This window comes from Amblyomma maculatum, chromosome 4 (genome assembly GCF_055883805.1).
Source record: "Amblyomma maculatum isolate TAMU_Amacu chromosome 4, ASM5588380v1, whole genome shotgun sequence".
NCBI lineage: Eukaryota > Metazoa > Arthropoda > Arachnida > Ixodida > Ixodidae > Amblyomma > Amblyomma maculatum.
In genome coordinates, this window is record NC_139347.1 from 171,899,165 (window position 1) to 171,926,306 (window position 27,142).

Consider the following 27,142-nt stretch of genomic DNA (forward strand, 5'->3'; position numbering starts at 1 on the left):
AGAGTCGTGGCACCGCCAAAATGAGTTCACAAAAAAGTTTTTACATTGACTAAAATTCGTATTGTGCACTTCTCCAACAATATATATATTGATACAAGCTATAGTCGACGACGAAGCGAAGACAATCAGTGGCTAGTTGGTGTAGACGATGAAGTGGTTGCTGGTTTGCGTAGACGACGAAGTTGGTTGCCTGGAACCGCGCTCAGACCGCTGCTCGGACCGCTCTCGGACTTCGGCAGTCTTCTAGGCTCAGGGCGCTGCCTGAACATTTGGCTCAATACCCGTTCCAGTCTGGTGGAGGTGCTGGGTGCGCTTTCCCACATTTACACGCTTCACGACGGATCTGACTCCGGTCCACAAGCGACTCAGTTGCCGCCTCCGCGGACAGTCACCTGAGGTTGGGCCCCTTTCCACCCCTACGAGGATCACGCAGCCGCAACTCTCGAGCCCCCTCGACATGGCCACTGATCCCAGGCTCTCAGATCTGATCCTTTGCCACCCGCCGCGAACACCACCATCTTTTCACGGCGACGTCTTCGAAGACGCTGAGGATTGGCTGGTGACCTTCGAGCGAGTGGCTCGATACAACGGCCGGAGTGACGAGCGAAAGCTCAATAATGTTTACTTCGCCCTATAAGAGTCTGCGCGTACGTGGTTCGAAAACCCCGAGGGTGCCCTTACCACCTGGCAAGCATTTTGCCGTGAACTTCTGACCACCTTCCCAAACGCCGACCGCCGCGAGAAAGCTGAAGCTGCACTTCAGTCTAGAAACCAGCGGCCAAATGAAAGTGTATGCATGTTCTGTGAAGACATGCGTACACTTTCATCCAGCGTCTTTTCCAGCGCGCAGACCCCAGTATGAAAGAGGAGACGAAGCTTCGCCACCTCATGCGTGGAGTTAAGCAGGAGCTGTTTGCGGGCCTCGTTCGCAGTCCACCTCGTACCGTTGCTGAATTCCTCGCGGAAGCAACGACCATGGAAACGACGCTCCAACAACGGGCCCGGCAGTACAACCGTGATGTCAGCAGCCTGGCCCGAGATGTTTTTTCGTCGTGCCATGGAGGCGGTGTGGACGCCTTACGTGACCTCATTCGGTCGGTTGTTCGAGAGGAACTCCAACGTTCCCGTCTGCCTCAGAGTGCGCCAGTGACATCCCTGACCGAAGTCATCAGAGATGAAGTACGCCAGGCTGCCCGTGAATTCCCGGTCACCAACGTACTGCAGCGCGTCGATGAAATGCCCACGCGCACATCCGTTGTTCTTCAGGCAGCTGCCTACGATCCTGTCGCTACCATGCCTCCACGGGTAGACGACAAACGAACGTACGCGTTCATTGCACGTCAAGCAGCTGCCTGTGGTCCTATTGACCCGACACCGGTGGTTAGACACATCAGACCGTATGACGCATCGGCTCAAGCTGTGGTGCCTGTCACACGCCCTCGCAAGTCGGACGTGTGGCGTACGCGGGACCGCCGGCCAATCTGCTACCACTGCGGGGAGGCCGGCCATCTTTACCGTGTATTCCCGTATCGCCGAGTGGGACTTCGCGGCTTCGCACCCGATGCGCCCTGTCCACGGAACGTCGAACGGCCGCTCGAAATAGAAGCTCATCTGTCGGCCAGTCAGAGGCATGGGAGATACAGGCGCTATGACTCAGGATCGTCATCTCCGCAGCGGTACCGTTCCCCAAGCCCTCGCAGAGACGCCAGTAATACTGAGCGGCGTTCTCTAAGTCCTCACCGGGAAAACTAATTCCAGCGGTCTCCAGAGGCAGGGCCGCTGCTGTCGGAATCATTGAAGATCCTCCGCCGCCGATACACTGATACGCTGATTTCTCACAGGGGCAGGGTAGCGACAGCATCCGATGCGCTACTTCTGATTTGTGCGTGACACTTGACGGAACTGACACGATTGCTCTACTTGACACCGGTGCAGACTATTCAGTGATGAGCCACGCCCTCGCCCAGGAATTGAGCAAAGTTGTGACGCCATGGTTGGGCCCAAGCATTCGCACAGCTGGAGGTCACCTCATTAGCCCGGCCGGAAGTTGCACAGCCCGAATTGGCATCCGCGGTTTCGTCTACGTCGGGGAATTCATTGTCTTGCGCGAATGTTCCAGAGATTTGATTCTGGGGCTCGACTTTCTGTAGGCAAACGGTGCTGTGATCGGCCTACACGAGGCACGAGTCACATTCTCGACTAAACGGGCAGTGGCACGCCTCGACACCCGCGATCCCTGTAGCCATGCTCTGCGTATTGTGGAGGATGATGTCACGGTGCCACAACGGTGCAGTGTCGTAATGCGCGTGCAGAATGACCTATTTCATGACTTTGAGGAGATGGCGGAGGGTCATATTCCGCTGCTGCTGGAGAAGGGTCTCATTGTTGCCCGAGGTCTCGTCCACCTACGGGATGGCTGCTCACCAACTTTTCGAACGAACTTCAGCACCTCGTCCAAGGCATGGTGATCTCCTTCCTCCAAAACGTCGCGGAGTGTCCAGATTTGTGCACCGTGGAAGAAGCCCTTCAAGATGACACTGGACCTCGCCATGTTCTGCCACCCGTCAAAATAAACACTGAGTTATCACCGGCTCAGAAGGATCTGCTTTCGGCTGTCTTGGCAGACTTTGCAGACGGCTTCGCAGCGTCTTCCAAAGTGGGCCGAACTCCGGTCGCCATGCACCATGTAATAACAGACGAGACCACACGCCTCGTATGCCAGCGCCCATACCGCGTTTCCCCAACGGAACGAGTAGCGATTCAGAGACAGGTCACCGAAATGCTTTCCGACGATGTCATAGAGCCGACTACAAGCCCGTGGGCTTCGCTGGTTGTTCTCGTCAGAAAGAAGGACAACACTCTGCGGTTCTGTGTCGATTACAGAAAACTTATACTCATTACTAAAAAGGACGTTTACCCACTTCCCCGCATAGACGACGCACTCGATCGACTGCGAGATGCCCGATACTTCTCGTCGCTAGACCTAAAAAGTGGGTACTGGCAAATAGAAGTGGATGAGAGAGACCGAGAGAAGACGGCTTTCGTGACACCCGATGGCTTGTATGAGTTTAAGGTGCTACCGTTCGGCCTATGTTTGGCACCGACCACGTTCCAACGCATGATGGACACCGTTCTGTCCGCTTTGAAGTGGCAGTCGTGTTTGGTTTACCTGGACGATGTCGTCATATTTTCGACCACCTTCGACCAACACCTAGAAAGGTTACGCCTTGTGTTAAAAGCTCTCCGAGACGCCACCCTGACAATCAAACAGAAAAATTGTCACTTCGGCTTTGAGGAACTTCGCTTCCTTGAACACGTGGTCAGCGCAAAAGGTGTTCGCCCGGACCCTGAAAAGACAGCTGCCGTTTCTAGTTTTCCGCACCCTACTGACAAGAAAGCTGTTCGACGGTTCTTAGGTTTATGCTCCTATTACAGACGCTTTGTACGAGACTTTTCGCACATCGCGGAACCACTAACCACACTGATCCGAGATGACACGCCGTTCCTGTGAGGAAGTGAACAAGAGGCCGCTTTCCTTGAGCTTCCCAGCCGCCTACAGAATCCCCCGATACTAGGCCATTTTGACGAAAACGCCGCAACTGACGTTCAAACTGATGCCAGCAACGTTGGGGTTGGTGCAGTACTAATTCAGTGGCAAGACGGTGCAAAACTGGTCATCGCTTACGCGAGCCGAACACGTACCCGCTCCGAAACCAACTATTCAGCAACTGAGAAAGAATGTCTGGCTGTAATATGGGCTCTCACCAAGTTCCGAGCATACCTCTACGTCCGACCTTTCCGCGTTATAAGCGACCACCATTCATTATGCTGGCTCGCGAGCCTCAGAGACCCCTCAGGACGATTGGCTAGATGGAGACTTAGATTACAAGAGTATGACGTAACAGTCGTATACAAATCAGGACGGAAGCATCAGGATGCTGACTCTCTGTCGCGCTCGCCCATCGCCATATGTTCAGAAGAAATGGCCGATGATTTTCCCTTTCTGGGGGCTATTAGTACAACCCAAATAGCGCAGCTGCAGAGAATGGATCCAGAGTTAGCGTCACTCGTCGACTATCTGCAGGGCGTCGATGCCCGTATTCCCCGTGTTTTTCATCGTGGGCTTCAAACGTTCACTCTGCGTGGTAACGTGCTCTACAAGCGAAATTTTGCTAACAGTGAAGAGTCGTTTCTCCTTGTTGTGCCCTCCGAGTTGCGCCGAGATATATTGAGTGCCTGTCATGATGAACCCACCGCCGGCCACCTGCGGGTGAGTCGTACACTTGCACGAATTCGTCAAAAGTATTATTGGCCCAGGTTACTCCCATCGGTGCGGGCCTATGTACGCTCATGTCGTGACTGCCAACGTCGGAAGTCTCCGCCATTGAAACCCGCTGAATTTCTTTAGCCGATTGCTCCGCCGAAGACCCCTTTCCATCAAGTGGGCATGGATCTTCTCGGTCCTTTTCCGAAGTCCTCGTCTGGCAACTGTTGGGTAGTCGTCGCGACAGACTACCTAACACGGTGCGCAGAGACAGCGTACCTTGTTAAAGGTACTGCAGCCGAAGTGGCTAAATTTTTCGTTCATAACATTGTCCTACGTCATGGCGCACCCGCCGTGGTAATCACTGACCGTGGAACAGCTTTTGCGGCTCGCCTAATCCGGTTGGTCATTACTCTGACTCACACTAGTCATTGACGTGCGACGGCGTATCACCCTCAGACCAACCGGCTGGTGGAGCGTCTCAATCGCACCCTCAACGACATGATTTCTATGTATGTGGATGCAGAACATCGCACCTGGGATGCAATTTTGCCCTATATAACTTTCGCGTACAATACCTCCACTCAAGAGACGACGCGACTGACCCCGTTCCAACTTGTCTTCGGTCGCCAAGTGAGCACGCCGTTGGATGCCATGATGCCTGTTGGTCCTTCTTGCGGCTCTGACGCCGAACGTTACGCCGACATCTTTGTTCAGCATGCTGAGGAGGCGCGGCAACTAGCACGCCTCAGAATCCACCGACAACAGGCGAATGACGCTGCTCGGTATAACCTCAGCCGAAGAATTGTCACTTACGAGCCGGGCGATTTCGTCCGGGTGTTGACGCCTGTTCGTCATCGCGGCCTATCTGAAAAGTTACTACGCCGATACTTTGGCCCTTACGAGATTGTTCGCCGTATCAGTGACGTCACCTACGTCGTTGTTCCCGCAGCTTCAGCTCCATCCCGAAGGCCACAGCGTCCTGAAGTCGTCCACGTGGTTCGGCTGAAGGCCTATCATGATCGTGCATGACTGACCGTTTCGTCAACGCCGCTGTGTCTATGTGACACTTTTGTGCACCCTTTCGCTAACTCCTTCCTAGCAGTACCGCGTCGCATCGAGTCGATGCTACAGAGGAGGGGGGCGGTGATACAAGCTATAGTCGACGACGAAGCGGAGACAATCAGTGGCTAGTTGGTGTAGACGATGAAGTGGTTGCTGGTTGGCGTAGACGACGAAGTTGGTTGTCTGGAACCGCGCTCAGACCGATGCTCGGACCGCTCTCGGATTTCGGCTGTCGTCGAGGCTCAAGGCGCTGCCTGAACGTTTGGCTCAATACCCGTTACAGTCTGGTGGAGGTGCTGGGTGCGCTTTCCCACGTTTACACGCTTCACGACGAATCTGTCTCCGGTCCACCAGTGACTCAGTCGCCGCCTCCGCGGACAGTCGCCTGAGGTTGGGCCCCTTTCCACCCCTACGAGGATCACGCAGCCGCAACTCTCGAGCCACCTCGACATGGCCACTGATCCCAGGCTCTCAGATCCGATCCTTTGCCACCCGCCGCGAACAACACCATCTTTTCACGGCGACGTCTTCGAAGACGCTGAGGATTGGCTAGTGACCTTCGAGCGAGTGGCTAGATACAATGGCTGGAGTGACGAGCGAAAGCTCAATAATGTTTACTTCGCCCTATAAGAGTCTGCACGTACGTGGTTCGAAAACCACGAGGGCGCCCTTACCACCTGGCAAGCATTTTGCCGTGACCACCTTCCCAAACGCCGACCGCCGCGAGAAAGCTGAAGCTGCACTTCAGTCTAGAAACCAGCGGCCAAATGAAAGTGTACGCATGTTCTGTGAAGACATGACCCGTCTTTTCCAGCGCGCAGACCCCAGTATGAAAGAGGAGAAGAAGCTTCGCCACCTCATGCGTGGAGTTAAGCAGGAGCTGTTTGCGGGTCTCGTTCGCAGTTCACCCCGTACCGTTGCTGAATTCCTCGCGGAAGCAACGACCATGGAAACGACGCTCCAACAACGGGCCCGGCAGTACAACCGTGATGTCAGCAGCCTGGCCCCAGATGTTTTTTCGTCGTGCCATGGAGGCAGTGTGGACGCCTTACGTGACCTCATTCGGTCGGTTGTTCGAGAGGAACTCCAACGTTTCCGTCTGCCTCAGAGTGCGCCAGTGACATCACTGACCGAAGTCGTCAGAGAGGGAGTACTACAGGCTGCTCGTGAATTCCCGGTCACCAACGTACTGCAGCGCGTCGGTAAAATGCCCACGCACACATCCGTTGTTCGTCAGGCAGCTGCCTACGATCCTGTCGCTACCATGCCTCCACGGGTAGACGACAAACGAACGTACGCGTTCATTGCACGTCAAGCAGCTGCCTGTGGTCCTATTGACCCGACACCGGTGGTTAGCCACATCAGACCGTATGACGCATCGGCTCAAGCTGTGGTGCCTGTCACACGCCCTCGCAAGTCGGACGTGTGGCGTACGCGGGACCGCCGGCCAATCTGCTACCACTGCGGGGAGGCCGGCCATCTTTACCGTGCATGCCCGTATCGCCGAGTGGGACTTCGCGGCTTCGCACCCGATGCGCCCTGTCCACGGAACGGCGAACGGCCGCTCGAAATAGAAGCTCATCTGTCGGCCAGTCAGAGGCATGGGAGATACAGGCGCTATGACTCAGGATCGTCTTCTCCGCAGCGGTACCGTTCCCCAAGCCCTCGCAGAGACGCCAGCAATACTGAGCGGCGTTCTCTAAGTCCTCACCGGGAAAACTAATTCCAGCGGTCTCCAGAGGCAGGGCTGCTGCTGTCGGAATCATTGAAGATCCTCCGCCGCCGATACACCGATACGCTGATTTCTCACAGGGGCAGGGTAGCGACAGCATCCGACGCGCTACTTCTGATTTGTGCGTGACACTTGACGGACCTGACACGATTGCTCTACTTGACACCGGTGCAGACTATTCAGTAATGAGCCATGCCCTCGCCCAGGAATTAAGCAAAGTTGTGACGCTATGGTTTGACCCCAGCATTCGCACAGCTGGAGGTCACCTCAATAGCCCGGCCGGAAGGTGCACAGCACGAATTGGCATCCGCGGTTTCGTCTACGTCGAGGAATTCGTTGTCTTCCGCGAATGTTCGAGAGATTTGATTCTGGGGCTCGACGTTCTGCAGGCAAACGGTGCTTTGATCGACCTACACGAGGCACGAGTCACATTCTCGACTAAACGGGCAGTGGCACGCCTCGACACCCGCGATCCCTGTAGCCATGCTCTGCGTATTGTGGAGGATGATGTCACGGTGCCACCACGGTGCAGTGTCGTAATGCGCGTGCAGAATGACCTATTTCATGACATTGAGAGCATGGCGGAGGGCCATATTCCGCTGCTGCTGGAGAAGGGTCTCATTGTTACCCGAGGTCTCGTCCACCTACGGGATGGGTCCTCACCAACTTTTCGAACGAATTTCAGCACCTCGTCAAAGGCACGGTGATCTCCTTCCTCCAAGACGTCGCGGAGTGTCCACATTTGTGCACCGTGGAAGAAGCCCTTCAAGATGACACTGGACCTCGCCATGTTCTGCCACCCGTCAAAATAAACACTGAGTTATCACCGGCTCAGAAGGATCTGCTTTCGGCTGTCTTGGTAGATTTTGCAGACTGCTTCGCAACGTATTCCAAAGTGGGCCGAACTCCGGTCGCCAAGCACCGTATAATAACAGACGAGACCACGCGCCCCGTATGCCAGCGCCCATACCGAGTTTCCCCAACGGAACGAGTAGCGATTCAGAGACAGGTCACCGAAATGCTTTCCGACGATGTCATTCAGCCGACTACAAGCCCGTGGGCTTCGCTGGTTGTTCTCGTCAGAAAGAAGGACAACACTCTGCGGTTCTGTGTCGATTACAGAAAACTTATACTCATTACTAAAAAGGACGTTTACCCACTTCCCCGCAGAGACGACGCACTCGATCGACTGCGAGATGCCCGATACTTCTCGTCGCTAGACCTAAAAAGTGGGTACTGGCAAATAGAAGTGGACGAGAGAGACCGGGAGAAGACGGCTTTCGTGACACGCGAAGCTTGTATGAGTTTAAGGTGCTACCGTTCGGCCTATGTTCGGCACCGGCCACATTCCAACGCATGATGGACACCGTTCTGTCCGCTTTGAAGTGGCAGTCGTGTTTGGTTTACCTGGACGATGTCGTCATATTTTCGACCACCTTCGACCAACACCTAGAAAGGTTACGCCTTGTGTTAAAAGCTCTCCGAGATGCCACCCTGACAATCAAACCGAAAAAGTGTCACTTAGCTTTGAGGGACTTCGCTTCCTTGATCACGTGGTCAGCGCAAAAGCTGTTCGCCCGGACCCTGAGAAGACAGCTGCCGTTTCCAGTTTTCCGCACCCTACTGACAAGAAAGCTGTTCGACGGTTCTTAGGTTTATGCTCCTATTACAGACGCTTTGTACGAGACTTTTCGCACATCGCGGAACCGCTAACCACACTGACTCGAGATGACACGCCATTGCTGTGGGGAAGTGAACAAGAGGCCGCTTTCCTTGAGCTTCGCAGCCGCCTACAGAATCCCCCGATACTAGGCCGTTTTGACTAAAACGCCGCAACTGACGTTCACACTGATGCCAGCAACGTTGGGGTTGGTGCAGTACTAATTCAGTGGCAAGACGGTGCAAAACTGGTCATCGCTTACGCGAGCCGAACACTTACCCGCTCCGAAACCAACTATTCAACAACTGAGAAAGAATGTCTGGCTGTAATATGGGCCCTCACCAAGTTCCGACCATACCTCTACGGCCGAACTTTCCGCGTTATAAGCGACCACCATTCATTATGCTGGCTCGCGAGCCTCAGAGACCCCTCAGGACGATTGGCTAGATTTAGACTTAGATTACAAGAGTATGACGTAACAGTCGTATACAAATCAGGGCGAAAGCATTAGGATGCTGACTGTCTGTCGCGATCGCCCATCGCCATATGTTCAGAAGAAACGGCCGATGATTTTCCCTTTCTGGGGGCTATTAGTACAACCCAAATAGCGCAGCTGCAGAGAATGAACCCAGAGTTAGCGTCACTCGTCGACTATCTGCAGGGCGTCGATGACCGTATTCCCCGTGTTTTTCATCGTGGGCTTCAAACGTTCACTCTGCGTGGTAACGTGCTCTACAAGCGAAATTTTGCTAACAGTGAAGAGTCGTTTCTCCTTGTTGTGCCCTCCGAGTTGCGCCGAGATATATTGAGTGCCTGTCATGATGAACCCACCGCCGGCCACCTGCGGGTGAGTCGTACACTTGCACGAATTCGTCAAAAGTATTATTGGCCCAGGTTACTCCCATCGGTGCGGGCCTATGTACGCTCATGTCGTGACTGCCAACGTCGGAAGTCTCCGCCATTGAAACCCGCTGAATTTCTTTAGCCGATTGCTCCGCCGAAGACCCCTTTCCATCAAGTGGGCATGGATCTTCTCGGTCCTTTTCCGAAGTCCTTGTCTGGCAACTGTTGGGTAGACGTCGCAACAGACTACCTAACACGGTGCGCAGAGACAGCGTCCCTTGTTAAATGTACTGCAGCCGAAGTGGCTAAATTTTTCGTTCATAACATTGTTCCTACGTCATGGCGCACCCGCCGTGGTAATCACTGACTGTGGAACAGCTTTTACGGCTCGCCTAATCCGGTTGGTCATTACTCTGACTCACACTAGTCATCGACGTGCGACGGCGTATCACCCTCAGACCAACCGGCTGGTGGAGCGTCTCAATCGCACCCTCACCGACATGATTTCTATGTATGTGGATGCAGAACATCGCACCTGGGATGCAATTTTGCCCTATATAATTTTCGCGTACAATACCTCCACTCAAGAGACGACGCGACTGACCCCGTTCCAACTTGTCTTCGGTCGCCAAGTGAGCACGCCGTTGGATGCCATGATGCCTGTTGGTCCTTCTTGCGGCTCTGACGCCGAACGTTACGCCGACATCTTTGTTCAGCATGCTGAGGAGGCGCGGCAACTAGCGCGCCTCAGAATCCACCGACAACAGGCGAATGACGCTGCTCGGTATAACCTCAGCCGAAGAATTGTCACTTACGAGCCGGGCGATTTCGTCTGGGTGTGGACACCTGTTCGTCATCGCGGCCTATCTGAAAAGTTACTACGCCGATACTTCGGCCCTTACGAGATTGTTCGCCGTATGAGTGACGTCACCTACGCCGTTGTTCCCGCAGCTTTAGCTCCATCCCGGAGGCCACAGCGTCCTGAAGTCGTGCACGTGGTTCGGCTGAAGCCCTATCATGATCGTGCATGACTGAACTTTTCTTCAACGCCGCTGGGTCTACGTGCCACTTTTGTGCACCCTTTCGCTAACTCCTTCCTAGAAGTACCGCGTCGCATCGAGTCGATGCTACAGAGGAGGGGGGCGGTGATACAAGCTATAGTCGACGACGAAGCGGAGACAATCAGTGGCTAGTTGGTGTAGAGGATGAAGTGGTTGCTGGTGTGCGTAGACGAAGAAGTTGGTTGCCTGGAACCGCGCTCAGACCGCTGCTCGGACCGCTCTCGGACTTCGGCAGTCGTCTAGGCTCAGGGCGCTGCCTGAACGTTTGGCTCAACACCCGTTACAGTCTGGTGGAGGTGCTGGGTGCGCTTTCCCACGTTTACACGCTTCACGACGGATCTGACTCCGGTCCACCAGCGACTCAGTCGCCACCCCCGTGGACAGTCGCCTGAGGTTGGGCCCCTTTCCACCCCTACGAGGATCACGCAGCCGCAACTCTCGAGCCCCCTCGACATGGCCACTGATCCCAGGCTCTCAGATCTGATCCTTTGCCACCCGCCGCGAACACCACCATCTTTTCACGGCGACGTCTTCGAAGACGCTGAGGATTGGCTGGTGACCTTCGAGCGAGTGGCTCGATACAACGGCTGGAGTGACGAGCGAAAGCTCAATAATGTTTACTTCGCACTATAAGAGTCTGCACGTACGTGGTTCGAAAACCACGAGGGCGCCCTTACCACCTGGCAAGCATTTTGCCGTGAACTTCTGACCACCTTCCCAAACGCCGACCGCCGCGAGAAAGCTGAAGCTGCACTTCAGTCTAGAAACCAGCGGCCAAATGAAAGTGTACGCATGTTCTGTGAAGACATGACCCGTCTTTTCCAGCGCGCAGGCCCCAATATGAAAGAGGAGACGAAGCTTCGCCACCTCATGCGTGGAGTTAAGCAGCAGCTGTTAGCGGGGCTCGTTCGCAGTCCACCCCGTACCGTTGCTGAATTCCTCGCGGAAGAAACGACCATGGAAACGACGCTCCAACAACGGGCCCGGCAGTACAACCGTGATGTCAGCAGCCTGGCCCCAGATGTTTTTTCGTCGTGCCATGGAGGCGGTGTGGACGCCTTACGTGACCTCATTCGGTCGGCTGTTCTAGAGGAACTCCAACGTTTCCGTCTGCCTCAGAGTGCGCCAGTGACATCACTGACCGAAGTCGTCAGAGATGAAGTACTACAGGCTGCTCGTGAATTCCCGGTCACCAACGTACTGCAGCGCGTCGGTGAAATGCCCACGCACACATCCGTTGTTCGTCAGGCAGCTGCCTACGATCCTGTCGCTACCATGCCTCCACGGGTAGACGACAAACGAACGTACGCGTTCATTGCACGTCAAGCCCTGTGGTCCTATTGACCCGACACCGGTGGTTAGCCTCATCAGACCGTATGACGCATCGGCTCAAGCTGTGGTGCCTGTCACACGCCCTCGCAAGTCGGACGTGTGGCGTACGCGGGACCACCGGCCAATCTGCTACCACTGCGGGGAGGCCGGCCGCCTTTACCGTGCATGCCCGTATCGCCGAGTGGGACTTCGCGGCTTGGCACCCGATGCGCCCTGTCCACGGAACGGCGAACGGCCGCTCGAAATAGAAGCTCATCTGTCGGCCAGTCAGAGGCATGGGAGATACAGGCGTAATGACTCAAGATCGTCATCTCCGCAGCGGTACCGTTCCCCAAGCCCTCGCAGAGACGCCAGCAATACTGAGCGGCGTTCCCTAAGTCCTCACCGGGAAAACTAATTCCAGCAGTCTCCAGAGGCAGGGCCGCTGCTGTCGGAATCATTGAAGATCCTCCGCCGCCGATACACCGATACGCTGATTTCTCACAGGGGCAGTGTAGCGATAGCATCCGACGCGCTACATCTGATTTGTGCGTGACACTTGACGGAACTGACACGATTGCTCTACTTGACACCGGTGCAGACTATTCCGTAATGAGCCACGCCCTCGCCAACGAATTAAGCAAAGTTGTGACGCCATGGTTTGACCCCAGCATTCGCACAGCTGGAGGTCACCTCATTAGCCCGGCCGGAAGGTGCACAGCCCGAATTGGCATCCGCGGTTTCGTCTACGTCGGGGAATTCGTTGTCTTGCGCGAATGTTCGAGAGATTTGATTCTGGGGCTCGACTTTCTGCAGGCAAACGGTGCTGTGATCGACCTACACGAGGCACGAGTCACATTCTCGACTAAACGGGCAGTGGCACGCCTCGACACCCGCGATCCCTGCAGCCATGCTCTGCGTATTGTGGAGGATGATGTCACGGTGCCACCACGGTGCAGTGTCGTAATGCGCGTGCAGAATGACCTATTTTATGACTTTGAGAGCATGGCGGAGGGTCATATTCCGCTGCTGCTGGAGAAGGGTCTCATTGTTACCCGAGGTCTCGTCCACCTGCGGGATGGCTGCTCACCAACGTTTAGAACGAATTTCAGCACCTCATCAAAGGCACGGTGATCTCCTTCCTCCAAGACGTCGCGGAGTGTCCACATTTGTGCACCGTGGAAGAAGCCCTTCAAGATGACACTGGACCTCGCCATGTTCTGCCACCCATCAAAATAAACACTGAGCTATCACCGGCTCAGAAGGATCTGCTTTCGGCTGTCTTGGCAGATTTTGCAGACTGCTTCGCAACGTCTTCCAAAGTGGGCCGAACTCCGGTCGCCAAGCACCGTATAATAACAGACGAGACCACGCGCCCCGTATGCCAGCGCCCATACCGCGTTTCCCAAACGTAACGAGTAGCGATTCAAAGAGAGGTCACCGAAATGCTTTCCGACGATGTCATTCAGCCGACTACAAGCCCGTGGGCTTCGCTGGTTGTTCTCGTCAGAAAGAAGGACAACACTCTGCGGTTCTGAGTCGATTACAGAAAACTTATACTCATTACTAAAAAGGACGTTTACCCACTTCCCCGCATAGGCGACGCACTCGATCGACTGCGAGATGCCCGCTACTTCTCGTCGCTAGACCTAAAAAGTGGGTACTGGCAAATAGAAGTGGATGAGAGAGACCGGGAGAAGACTGCTTTTGTGACACCCGATGGCTTGTATGAGTTTAAGGTGCTACCGTTCGGCCTATGTTCGGCACCGGCCACGTTTCGACGCATGATGGACACCGTTCTGTCCGCTTTGAAGTGGCAGTCGAGTTTGGTTTACCTGCACGATGTCATATTTTCCACCACCTTCGACCGACACCTAGAAAGGTTACGCCTTGTGTTAAAAGCTCTCCGAGACGCCACCCTGACAATCAAACCGAAAAAGTGTCACTTCGGCTTTGAGGAACTTCGCTTCCTTGATCACGTGGCCAGCGCAAAAGGTGTTCGCCTGGACCCTGAAAAGACAGCTGCCCTTTCTAGTTTTCCGCACCCTACTGACAAGAAAGCTGTTCGACGGTTCTTAGGTTTATGCTCCTATTACAGACGCTTTGTACGAGACTTTTCGCACATCGCGGAACCGCTAACCACACTGACTCGAGATGACACGCCATTGCTGTGGGGAAGTGAACAAGAGGCCGCTTTCCTTGAACTTCGCAGCCGCCTACAGAATCTCCCGATACTAGGCCGTTTTGACTAAAACGCCGCAACTGACGTTCACACTGATGCCAGCAACGTTGGGGTTGGTGCAGTACTAATTCAGTGGCAAGACGGTGCAAAACTGGTCATCGCTTACGCGAGCCGAACACTTACCCGCTCCTAAACCAACTATTCAACAACTGAGAAAGAATGTCTGGCTGTAATATGGGCCCTCACCAAGTTCCGACCATACCTCTACGGCCGAACTTTCCGCGTTATAAGCGACCACCATTCATTATGCTGGCTCTCGAGCCTCAGAGACCCCTCAGGACGATTGGCTAGATGGAGACTTAGATTGCAAGAGTATGACGTAACAGTCGTATACAAATCAGGACGGAAGCATTAGGATGCTGACTGTGTGTCGCGCTCGCCCATCGCCATATGTTCAGAAGAAACGGCCGATGATTTTCCCTTTCTGGGGGCTATTAGTACAACCCAAATAGCGCAGCTGCAGAGAATGGACCCAGAGTTAGCGTCACTCGTCGACTATCTGCAGGGCGTCGATGACCGTATTCCCCGTGTTTTTCATCGTGGGCTTCAAACGTTCACTCTGCGTGGTAACGTGCTCTACAAGCGAAATTTTGCTAACAGTGAAGAGCCGTTTCTCCTTGCTGTGCCCTCCGAGTTGCGCCGAGATATATTGAGTGCCTGTCATGATGAACCCACCGCCGGCCACATGGGGGTGAGTCGTACACTTGCATGAATTCGTCAAAAGTATTATTGGCCCAGGTTATTCCCATCGCTGCGGGCCTATGTACGCTCATGTCGTGACTGCCAACGTCGGAAGTCTCCGCCATTGAAACCAGCTGGATTTCTTCAGGCGATTGCTCCGCCGAAGACCCCTTTCCATCAAGTGGGCATGGATCTTCTCGGTCCTTTTCCCAAGTCCTTGTCTGGCAACTGTTGGGTAGTCGTCGCGACAGACTACCTAACACGGTGCGCAGAGACAGCGTCCCTTGTTAAAGGTACTGCAGGCGAAGTTGCTAAATTTTTCGTTCATAACATTGTCCTACGTCATGGCGCTCCCGCCGTGGTAATCACTGACCGTGGAACAGCTTTTACGGCTCGTCTAATTTGGTTGGTCATGACTCTGACTAACACTAGTCATCGACGTGCGACAGCGTATCACCCTCAGACCAACGGGCTGATGGAGCGCCTCAATCGCACCCTCACCGACATGATTTCTATGTATGTGGATGCAGAACATCGCACCTGCGATGCAATTTTGCCCTATATAATTTTCGCGTACAGTACCGCCACTCAAGAGACGACGCGACTGACCCCGTTCCAACTTGTCTTCGGTCGCCAAGTGAGCACGCCGTTGGATGCCATGATGCCTGTTGGTCCTTCTTGCGGCTCTGACGCCGAACGTGACGCCGACATCTTTGTTCAGCTTACTGAGGAAGCGCGGCAACTAGCACGCCTCAGAATCCACCGACAACAGGCGAATGACGCTGCTCGGTATAACCTCAGCCGAAGAATTGTCACTTACGAGCCGGGCGATTTCGTCTGGGTGTGGACACCTGTTCGTCATCGCGGCCTATCTGAAAAGTTACTACGCCGATACTTCGGCCCTTACGAGATTGTTCGCCGTATCAGTGACGTCACCTACGCCGTTGTTCCCGCAGCTTTAGCTCCATCCCGGAGGCCACAGCGTCCTGAAGTCGTGCACGTGGTTCGGCTGAAGCCCTATCATGATCGTGCATGACTGAACTTTTCTTCAACGCCGCTGGGTCTACGTGCCACTTTTGTGCACCCTTTCGCTAACTCCTTCCTAGCAGTACCGCGTCGCATCGAGTCGATGCTACAGAGGAGGGGGGCGGTGATACAAGCTATAGTCGACGACGAAGCGGAGACAATCAGTGGCTAGTTGGTGTAGAGGATGAAGTGGTTGCTGGTTGGCGTAGACGACGAATTTGGTTGCCTGGAACCGCGCTCAGACCGCTGCTCGGACCGCTCTCGGACTTCGGCAGTCGTCTAGGCTCAGGGCGCTGCCTGAACGTTTGGCTCAATACCCGTTATAATATAGTGCTCTCATAAAGATGTTGCCACAAAATCTTAGGTAGAATACACTGCACACACTACATCACTGATCAGCTTTAACAATATTCACAACTACGTTGCCACAACTCCCCATCTTCCATGTACGTATCTGCCAAATTTGTGGCCCTCCACACGATACAGGACCACTATAGTTTAGTCGTTTATGTATATGGGGATATTTTCTAGGGTTCTCAACAAGAAATGCGTTTCTAAGTTTTTGTTACAGCCCAGTAAGCATTTAAATATAAGGTCTGCTGGTGTGATTCAGCATGGAAACACGAGAAATTGCCGAAACCTTTTGAACTACAAGAATTGCCACGTTATTCCGCTGTCGCTGCATTAAACAGCCAGTTTCTTATTTATTTAGCAAATACTACTGACCTGTGTTACAGGCGTTATTAAGGATTGAGACACGGACATCACAACAACCAGAAGTGCATCGCAACAGTATCATGTGAACAGTCAGAACCAGAACACAAAACCCAATAAAATATAGAGAACAAAGGCAGGTAATTGACAACACTATCGAACTGGACAACGAATGAAGGCATCGAGTTTAGTCTTAACAGGGATTCATGTGAGCCCTATGTTTCATTAAGAGCTTGTAAAATTAAATTCACTGATTCGCAATTGATAACATCGGCGAGTAGATCATTCCACTCAGCAATAGTATGAAGAGAGAATGTTTGAAAACATTAGTTTTACATGGAAATGCGGCAACGTTATCAGAATGATACGAGCGTGCAGCGGGTGTTCCTCCGTGTCTTTGTTGCAAAACTTGTTTACTTTGAGCTTTTAATATATCAAAAAGACACTTACGCCTTTCACCGTTTTAGATGGAGCCTTTCCCATAATTTTCGACCCACGTGTGCTTTTCTTTGCATAATCAATGACACTAATGTTGCTCTTTTATTTATTGCAATTCTTCTATACGTATATCCTTCCTTAGATGTCCAGTCGAAACTGATTCTTATAATCATTTACAACAGTGAAAGTGCTCGATTCCTGTCTCGAGTTACACCTTTTTTGCGTATGCCACATTTGCTTTGATACGTTTCTCTGACCTGTGGGAATGTAATAGCTGGTGCTTGCGTCGTGAACGAGTGTAATGTTGGTCGCTCCAGGGTGGTGTCCGTGCTTCACAGGTTTTCTTCCTGTTTTGCCCAGAGCACATTTAAATCTACACCACCAAGCGAAAACGCGAAACAGATTTCAGAAATTCAGATTTTGTGTACGAGCAGTTTGCGGCTTATGAGGGGAATGGTACAAATATGCAATATGGGGGAGTGTCATTTATCTCAAAAAGGTGGCTTCCGTACACGGTTTCTTTAAACTCAGCATTCTAGGTGGCAACATTCTTGACAAGCTCCAATAAAGACTCGCGAGCATACAAAAAATTCAGCTGAAGGCAGCGTCTACTCGATGTCATCGACCTGCGCTTTAAGAAAGATGAGAAACAAAATTGCAGCAGGAATCGGAAAATATTTCAGGCTCCACTCATTCTGTTGGAACAGGTCAAAGTCGCTTCTATTCATTTCCTCCTCCAACAATGAGAACAGTTGTGAGCTTAGAGGTTAGTCATTTCGCTGCCAGGAATGTTCCCAAAGGTTTGCTTACGGCTTGGATACCGCATAATCGCGAACGCAAGCAGGTTATTCTCTTAAGCGTCTTTTCAGCATAGACAAATGTGCTGCTTTTTCATAGCCATACGCGGCACTCCCAGTAATGAATCGGTTTATGTGGGCTTTTATTCAAATCTTCCTGCACGTGGAGAGCTTTCCACACGCTCCTAAGAATATTTGGTGGTGTCTTACATTGGATGTTATCTCTGTTGGTTTTACTTCCTAGCAGTACAACCGCTGCTTTGTATTTCTTTCCGGAAAATTTCAAGTTGTGCGAAACTGACACAGCTGGGACGAGAGCACCAATGATATTTGCTGAGCACTTCGATATCTTTATTCTGCCCGTAATACATATGGCATGGAGATTATTATAACCTAAAGAAATATATGCAACGTGCCAAAATTGTAAAAGGAAATAAGATGATTCATGAATGACGTCAAACTTTCCTCCCAAGTTTTTTTCAAAGACCGTGTTGTAGTGTTTCTAATAGAATCACACAGGGGGCGAAACATTTTACTGCAAGTTCTCGGCCTGTAACTGAACTTGAAAAACCCGTTGTGGCTAATATAGAGCATCTTATAATTGTTCCTCGTAGAAATTATCGTTACTCACAGGTGCGCTAGTTTGATATATATAATTGTGCCTAAAAAATCATTTTCTTCTTATACGTGTCATTATGGTCTACGAAATATCCTAATGTCTTAGTTTTGTCTTCCACAAAGATATTTTTTTTTATTCGCGTAGCGCCAGCCATATATCACTGAAAACGAAAACTATTCGCTTGCGACGCGATATGCAAAAAGCGTTTTTTGCTGGTTAACAAAAGTTAGATGTATTTTGCAGCCGTAATTGTTTAGCTTCGATGAGAAGCTATGTGCGAAGTAAAAAAAAACTATTTAGGAGTCTCCTTAAACCAAGCTAAGATAAAAGTGCTCTATGGGAGAGCTGTCTTCGTACAATTCTATAACAGTAATAGGACACATATTGATGGAATTTACTATTTTTATGCATTATTAAAAACAACGTTGTTATTAAATCAAGAGTTCTTTCAGTGAGGAATAAAGCCTGTAGGATCTGTGCATCATAGAATACGCCTCTAGAAATGAATAACGTATGGCTCATTCATCGAAGTTGATGATAAAGCTTTTATGCTATCCGTACAAATAGGCACAATATAATGATTTTTCTTTATTAACAAATTTCTAGTAAGCTCTGCTGCAACCAGTTGCGTATTCTTCGTTTTGCAACTGCACAGAGCCATGGCTTCTATAAATATCAACCTTCGTATTCCGGACATGACACTGGACACTCCGGGCGAAGACATTGATCGGCTATAAAGGTACTTTGTAATTACGGGACAATAACTAAATCTAGAAAACAGATTCTTAAAGGCGGAACCTTCTCATCGCATATATGCGCCCACGTGTCAGTAACCGCGCATAGGGGAGGCAGGGTATGTAATCGGCGTCGCAGCTGGTCGCTTATTTTCGTAAACCTCAATCTATTTGCATTTGTTTGCTCGTGGTGATATGGGGGTTCATTTTGTTGGCAGCGGGCTGCGAGGTGAGGGCTGTTAGTTGATGGGTCTTTTTCTGGTTATTGGGTGACAACTGACGCGTAGGAGAGCCAATGAAATTTGAAGGGTGACAGTACGAATGACCAAATCGAGCTGTCTTAAAGGAAAGCGTACCCCTTAGAATCGAAACATGTTAGCACTTAATATGGAAATAGGTCCCGGCGTCGATACAAGCCTGAATATAGGAATACGTGCGGGCTTGCAAGGGCTAGAAACTGCATCTGTTTTACAGGTCAGGAATCTACACATTTCGCAAAGTAGCCATGGAATAGGTTGGCACATATTTTTTATTTTTTGTAGAATTTCTTCAGACAACTGCTTTTAAATGACAGGGCAAAAAGCAGATACTCTCTGCCTGAGGAGGGCCCTGCCACCCATACACCGGTCCGCAAGTGCAAGTGATGAATTAAATTGTTATACAAGTGCTAATGAAAATATAGAACAAAGTCGTGTTGTTGAAATTGTGTTGGTAGGTTTTCACTGGCTGATTTGCGGAACAGCGACACTATGGAAGTAGATTTTGGTTGAGTAGTATGTGTGGCTTTGTTTTCATTCAGTTTAAAAATATTCGAAAAAATTGCCGCTTGCAAAAAAAGTTTCACAACATCCCCAAAATTATAGGTTGATTTAAAAATAATGGCCTATAAGACCAGCAGATTACCTAGCGCGGCGCAATATTTATTTATTTATTTATGATTACCCTCAAGGCCAGGGGCATTTCAGAGGGGAGTGGTTACAAAAAATGAAACAGAGGTTAAAGAACAAAAATGAAAAATACAAGCGTCATGTTCCTGGTTATACATTTTTAGCTGCTATAGTAAGAATATAGTTGTAAGTGCAAGGCACAAATAACATTGGTGATTGTAACAGCAATGACTACAATTGTTAAGGGCCTGAGTATACAATGCTAGCTAAGTTGGCACGGAATCGCAGGCTGTCTCGAATGCTGGCTGTCGATCCGGGAAGGTGATTCCAATCTGCTGATGTGCGGGGAATAAACGACTGCGAACAAGCTTTCGTTTTGTATGATGTGATGCCGACTTTATGTACATGATCAAGCCGGGATGAGATGAAATATGGCACAGACATTAGTTCATCTCGTAGAATGGGGCAATTGTAGAAAAGTTTATGAAATAAGCATAACCGTGAGAATTTTTGACGGCAGGCTAAAGTATGTAGATTTAGCATGTTTTTCATGGAGGTGACACTTGCTGTACGATTGTAGTTAAGAAGGATGAACCGGGCAGAGTTGTTTTGCACTAGCTCGAGTGAATTAGTTAAGTTAGTGGAGCTTGGCTCACAAATTGCTGATGCGTATTCGAGTTTAGTGCGGACAAGCGTTTTATACAGCGTTAGTTTTAATGAAGTAGGAGCGGCGGAGAAGTTGCGGTGCAGGTAGCCTAACATGCTGTTAGCGTTGTTAATTACGGTGGTAATGTGGAGCGACCAAGTGGGAGAAGAAGTAATATGGACGCCAAGATATCGATATGATGTGACAGCCTCGAGTGCAGTGTTACTCAGATGATATGTATTAGTAGCAGGTGATGTGAGGGAAACACGTAAATCTTTGCATTTTGAAGAATTTAGTTGCATTAGCCATAATTTACACCACGCGGATATGGAAGTGAGATCGTCTTGTAGAGCACAGAAATCGTTAATGTCGTTAATTTCCTGAAAAATAACGCAGCCATCAGAAAAAATGTGAATGTTAGAAGATACACAATTAGGTAAGTCGTTATATAAATTAGAAAGAGGAGAGGGCCTAAAACCGAACCCTGGGGTAAGCCAGATTCGGCGGGACGTAATGGGGAAGATATATTGTTAGTAGATACGAACTGAGAGCGGTTACAAAGAAAATATTCAAGCCAGGAAAAAAGATTTGGATCGAGGTTAAGTTTACTTAGCTTGAGGAGTAGTAGTTTATGGGGTACTTTTTCAAACGCCTTTGCGAAGTCGAGAAAGACGCAGTCGGCTAATGAGCGGCGATCGAGGATAGAATGAAGTTTATGTGTGAAAGATTCTAACTGTGTTTCGCAAGACAACCGCTTACGGAAACCGTGCTGTGTATTAGCAAAAATTAATTGGAATCCACAAAGTTTGCAATGCCTGAATATAATATGTGTTCTAGAACTTTACATGGAATGCTTGTTAAGGAGATGGGGCGGTAATTCAGGGGTGAATTCTTGTTACCTGATTTATAGATGGGGATCACCTTCCCGACCGTCCAGTCAGCAGGTAGGGCGCCAGTGTGGAGGGACTGCTGAAATATCTTAGACAGTAATAATGAACAGTAAGTTTTAGCACCCTTTAGAAATTTTGAATTGGTGAAGTCACTGCCTGGGCTAGAACATATTTTAAGGGAGTCGATTATCTTCTCAATACTCCGGGGTTCGATTATTATTGGATCCATAGTTAGGTAATTATAGTTTTTAGTTTGCGGAAATGTGGTGTAGTTACACTGAACGAAATTACTGCAGAAGGCGCAGTTCAAAACTGTTGCGCATTCTTCATCCGGGATGGAAAGGCCGTTAGCGTCTAATAAAGAAATGGTGTTATTATCGGTTGGATTAACCACCCTCCAAAACCTTTTTGGGTACGTGGTAAGAATGTTGGGAAGCGTATTATGAAGAAAATTATGCCTCGCGTTTTTAAGTGCAGATAAGTAAGCATTGTTAGCCCCGTAATACGCCTCCCATTTTTCTTTACTGAGGACCTTTTGGCAATTCGCTAGTAGCGCTTTTTCCTATTTGACAGCCGTTTTATGTATGAGTTATACCACGGAGCTTTTGAGTGGGAAGATATAGACCGTAACGGAATATAAGTATTTGTCAAGTCATTGATTTTAGTAAGAAAGAAATTCCAGTTAGTTTCAACAGAGCGGTTATCAAAGCCCACAGAAAAAAGTCAAGGAATTCAGCGAGTTCCGCGTTAATAGCCGGAAAATTAGCCTTGGTATAGTCACGGATCTGTTTGGCGATTTTGCGAGCGGGTGAAGTATGTACGCAAATGTCAAACTAGAGCGATAAGTGGTCACTAAGTCCAGGCAGGTACGTAATTTTTGAGGCAATATCGGGATGTGTGGTCAGTATTAAATCAAGGGTGTTGGCGGTAGTGTTGGTAATTCCTGTCGGTTGAGATGCTAGTTCGGAAAATTAAAAAGTGGAACAAAGGTTTATGAAGTCGGTGCTTAGACTTGAAATTGGACTCTGAACAGGGGCTCCAGAGGACCAAGATATGTTGGGAAAGTTGAAGTCACCCAGTAAGAAAATTGGCACCGTTGGGTGACGAGTAGAAACTGCATTTATTGCATCGTGTAAGTCATCGATGAAGTTATTAGAATGACCGGGAGGGCGGTAGAATACACCGAAAATGAGCTTTAAGTGTCCAAGTTCTATGCATGCCCAGACAATCTCGAGGTTTGTAATGATGTTCAGTGCGTATGACCGGATTATTTTAGAAACAGCAAGTAATACGCCACCACCCTGACGTGATGTGCGGTCGCAGCGATAGAACGTGTAGAGGGATGAGTCGTTAAAGATTTCTGTGTTACGTATATTAGAATGAAGCCAGGTTTCGGTGAGTGCAATAACATCTGGGTTACAAGCGTCAGCTACAGAATGAAATATGTCGCGCTTGTTAACAATGCTTCTCACGTTAGCTAGTAGGATAGATATTCGTGGTTTAGATGGCTGTCCGCGTCCCCTAACGTGATGCTACGGGACGTTATCGAAATGTTCGGCATGTACTGTGGCTCGCCGAGGTGTGTGTTCATGTGATGATTCAACTGGCAAGTTCTTTATCAGTTTGATGTTGTTGGTGATGTGGTCAGACATGTAACATTTGTTGTTAACGTAAAGTTTGTTGTGACGCAATTGGAACTTAGGTGATTGCGGCAGGCTTTTAGCGAAATCAGTAAGCTGCTGGCGCGCTTTGCGGGTGGCGGGCGAAAAATCTTCCGACACGGAATTGTTGTCAGATTTAAGTTTGGATCGCGATGCCAGTATCAAAGAACGAACTTTAAACGAACGGAAGCGGACAACTATGGGCCGACACTTGTCCACTGAAAATAAGCCTATGCGGTGAGCACGCTCTATGAACGAATCGGGAAGTTCATTGTCAAAGGCATTTGAAACGACGGCAGACACCTTGCGTTCCGTTTCATCCCAGGTTTCGCGTTCGTCGGATATACCTCGCATGATTAAATTGTTGCGGCGCGAGCGGTCCTCAAGGTCGTCTATACGGGCCTGTAATTCATGTTGTTGCAAGGTTCGCTGGCTGACAGTATCTTGAGTTGAGGCGATATCAAGTTCTAGGGCCTCCACAGTTTTGCACGTGTTTTCAACCTGTTCCAGACGGTTGAATACATTGAGCAACCTAATTTCTAATACTTCTTGGTTTGTCTTGGTTGCATTGACGTCAGCGCTTAGTTTCGCTTGTCCAGTCGTGAGTTCCGTCGTTTTTTTGTCAATGTCTTTAAGTAATTTAATCACTTCGCTCATATGCTCGGGCTCACGCTCCATCACTGAGGAGCCAGTGCCAGCCCGCGCGTTGGGACCGGGGTTTGATTCGACATCACCGCAGCATAGCAACAAAAGAGAAAAATCAAGGCACTCACGGGCAACAACACAAACTACACTTGGGCAAGGAAGCGATAAAAGAAATCTATTGTCGTATTTTTTAGCGAAAAGAGAGAGCTGATTACACACCTGTGGTGCGAAGAACAGAAGCGGGTTAGCCATGCTGTTGCGATGGCTGCTTCCTTGCCCACTGAAGAGGATGACGGTCTGGAGGATCTTTATAGCCTTGGTCTTGTGTGATGTCACTGCAGAGGCGATGCCGTTGATTGCTGGCAACGCATGTTGCACTTTCCACCCCTTGTAATCCACTTTGCTACCCTTAATTACCACCGGTCATCACATCGTTTTTCTACATGCCCTGCCCATACCCATGTCTTCATCTTGATATCCACTGGAATGTCATTAACTAGAGTTATTTCCTTGGCCCACTCGGCACGCTTCCAATCTCTTAACATTACATGTACTTAGTTCCGTTCCGTACCTCCCTGCGTTTTCCTGACCTTAAGTAGAACGCCCTTCATTACCCTCCATGTTTCAGCCCCACAGATGAGCACAGAAGAAGCAATTCTGTTATATACTTTCTTCAGCGATACTCGTAAGCTGCATTCATAATCTGTTATACATATTAAGTATATTATGCATTGCGCTAGTTGAAAAAGAATCATGATTTTGATAGTCGGTCTCGGAGGAACAACATAATATCACACGGCTTGTCAGCCTCACACCTTATGCGCTACTGAAATGAGCAAGGCGCCTTTTTTCGCTGATTTAAGTCAGCCGAGTTTCATGGGCCAAGTTAGCAGACTAATAGGATGCTTGGAGTGCATCTCTGCCGACTCTTCTACGCTTTGTTCGTTTTGTGGGTAAAATATTGATATTTGGAAGCAAGTCAACGACATAGAGATGATTACCAATGATGAAGAAACGATTTTAGTGTATGTCGGCTGCCATATCGCGAGCGCTCGTAACCACGCTACTTCCCGCTTTTTCTTCCTCCTCCGCAACAATATTAGGACAAATTTCTTCAGAACTTAGTAAGAACATGAACAAATCTCGCTTAAAGTTTGATATTGTTTTTATAGCTAATGTGGGGTGCTCACAGGGGCAATATTCATAATTTTTGTGTTTAAGCGACTGTCAGTGGAATAGCAAGAAAGATGCTTGAAATATATTGAAATAAAATAAAAAACTTTTGATCGCACTAACCATTAGTTTGATAAGCGTGGTATTTTAATTCTTTGTTAATGAAGTGAGCCGTCTGTGATATTTGTTATTCATAGTTAGTAATACGAGCCAATTTCTGACAATGAATTCAACCTATAGATTATTCGCGTATAAGACGCGCGCTCTACTGATAATCGTGCTTTAGGGAGTTTTATGAAAAATGGCATCGACTTCGTGGCGGCGCTGGAACTCCCTGAAACAGAGTCTCTCTGCTGTGCTATTGGGGTATGTATATTTTCCGAGGCATAATAGCAACCTGTAATTCTTTCTAAATATGTAAACGCGTGGGGTGCTTATCGCGACAAAGGCTAGGAAGTATCTGATGACTAGGATTTCATGGCAAAAAAACGAAAAACACAAAGAGAAAATACAAACCCAGGAATCTCAGCAAAACCGAAGTGCTTTCGGATTTGTAGTTGAGGGAAAACGTCAGCAATACAGTACAGTGGTGCGTAATGTGAATCACAACCTCCTTTCTCTTAACAAGTAATGGCTATTTTTAAAATGACAATGGCAACAACATTAGTCATGAAATCACGCCTGTCAGCAAGTACCATAATCCAGCTAGAAACAATTGTTTCAGGGCTGAATATACAATTTGATGTTACATCGGAAGGCATCGGAAAGTTCCGGTCTGGCTTTACGATGTTACATACACTATGACGGCGAAATCAAGATGACGGAGGTAAAATGTAGTGAATGTAAAGTAAAAGAGCTTCACCTGGGTATATCAATCAAAATATGGAGCCATAGCAACCCGTAAATAACTGAAAGCGCTTGAACGGGATTCGGGCTTGTTTGGCTGAAGGGTGTTTTTTCCGATAAAATCATATCAAAAGACCGCGCTTACCTGATAACGCAAGCACCCAGTGCCCCAATCTGCACATGATGAGGCATTCTGTTTGCGACATGTGAGTGTGCCTTTCGTTTTTATTGCGAAATCATTTCTGTACTCATGATCTAGTGGCACGGACAGGATTGTAGGCAGAGTGCTTTCTAATGAATAATCAACCGAGAAAAAGATTGCCAAAACTGTGTTCACAACCCGCTCCAAAACAAATATGTCAACTTCGATAGCCCAGACTCGAGAGCACCACACAATCACCTTTTTTTTTGTCATGCTGTTACATTTAAATACTGATATATTCTTGCACATGGATGACCTACAGACGAGCATTTACACTATCCTGCCAGTCGATCATACCTAGATGAAAACGACAAACCTCCTTCGTGCTGTGCAGTAAACATAGCAGGCTTCATCAAGTTCCATCCGAGCCCTTCGTTCATTTAACCCAGAAAAATGCGCCTTAAACATAAGCCTTTTGGCCGAGTCTTGCCGAAGATCGCTAGCATAGGGTCGGGCAAATTCACCAATCAGCGTGATGAACCTCGCAAAGCTTTAGCATTACTGCGTTGAAGCAGACACTTGCCCCCCGATAAGTTTTTTAACATGTTCTGGAAACTGCTAGCAGTGTTCAAAAAGAGACTGATGTCGTGGCAGTTGAGCAGCAATTGCCAGCCCAGACGGCCACAACGTCCGACAAACGACCGACAGACGTCCGACGAAAATCCGGTTATGTTCGACGTACTACAGCGTACATCCGTCGGACTATCGTTTGTCAATGTGGATCGCGTCCCACGGACGTTCGACGGACAGCCGGAGATCGACACTCGGACGTTTCTCAAAACTTGCTCGCAGGGCCAGCTGTCGATGCAAAAACTTAGCAATAGCATTCGTGTAAAGCTCAGCAAGCATGTGCCATGAAAATTTCAGTCACATACTAGTGCTCAGTGGCTTTCTCGTGAGAGTAACGCAGACAACAGAATGTGCAACAAATGTTCAAGTTTCCTATTGTCTGCTTTACTTTAAAACAACAAAGTACTGAAAAGCAGTGTGCAAATAAAAATTCCA

General features: G+C 49.5%; 1 protein-coding gene across 1 annotated transcript in view; it reads right to left on the reverse strand.

Moving 5' to 3' along the window:
• Window positions 1-27,142, reverse strand: part of LOC146193486 (uncharacterized) — a 402,043-nt gene that overhangs the window by 263,745 nt on the left and 111,156 nt on the right. The window lies entirely within an intron of this gene.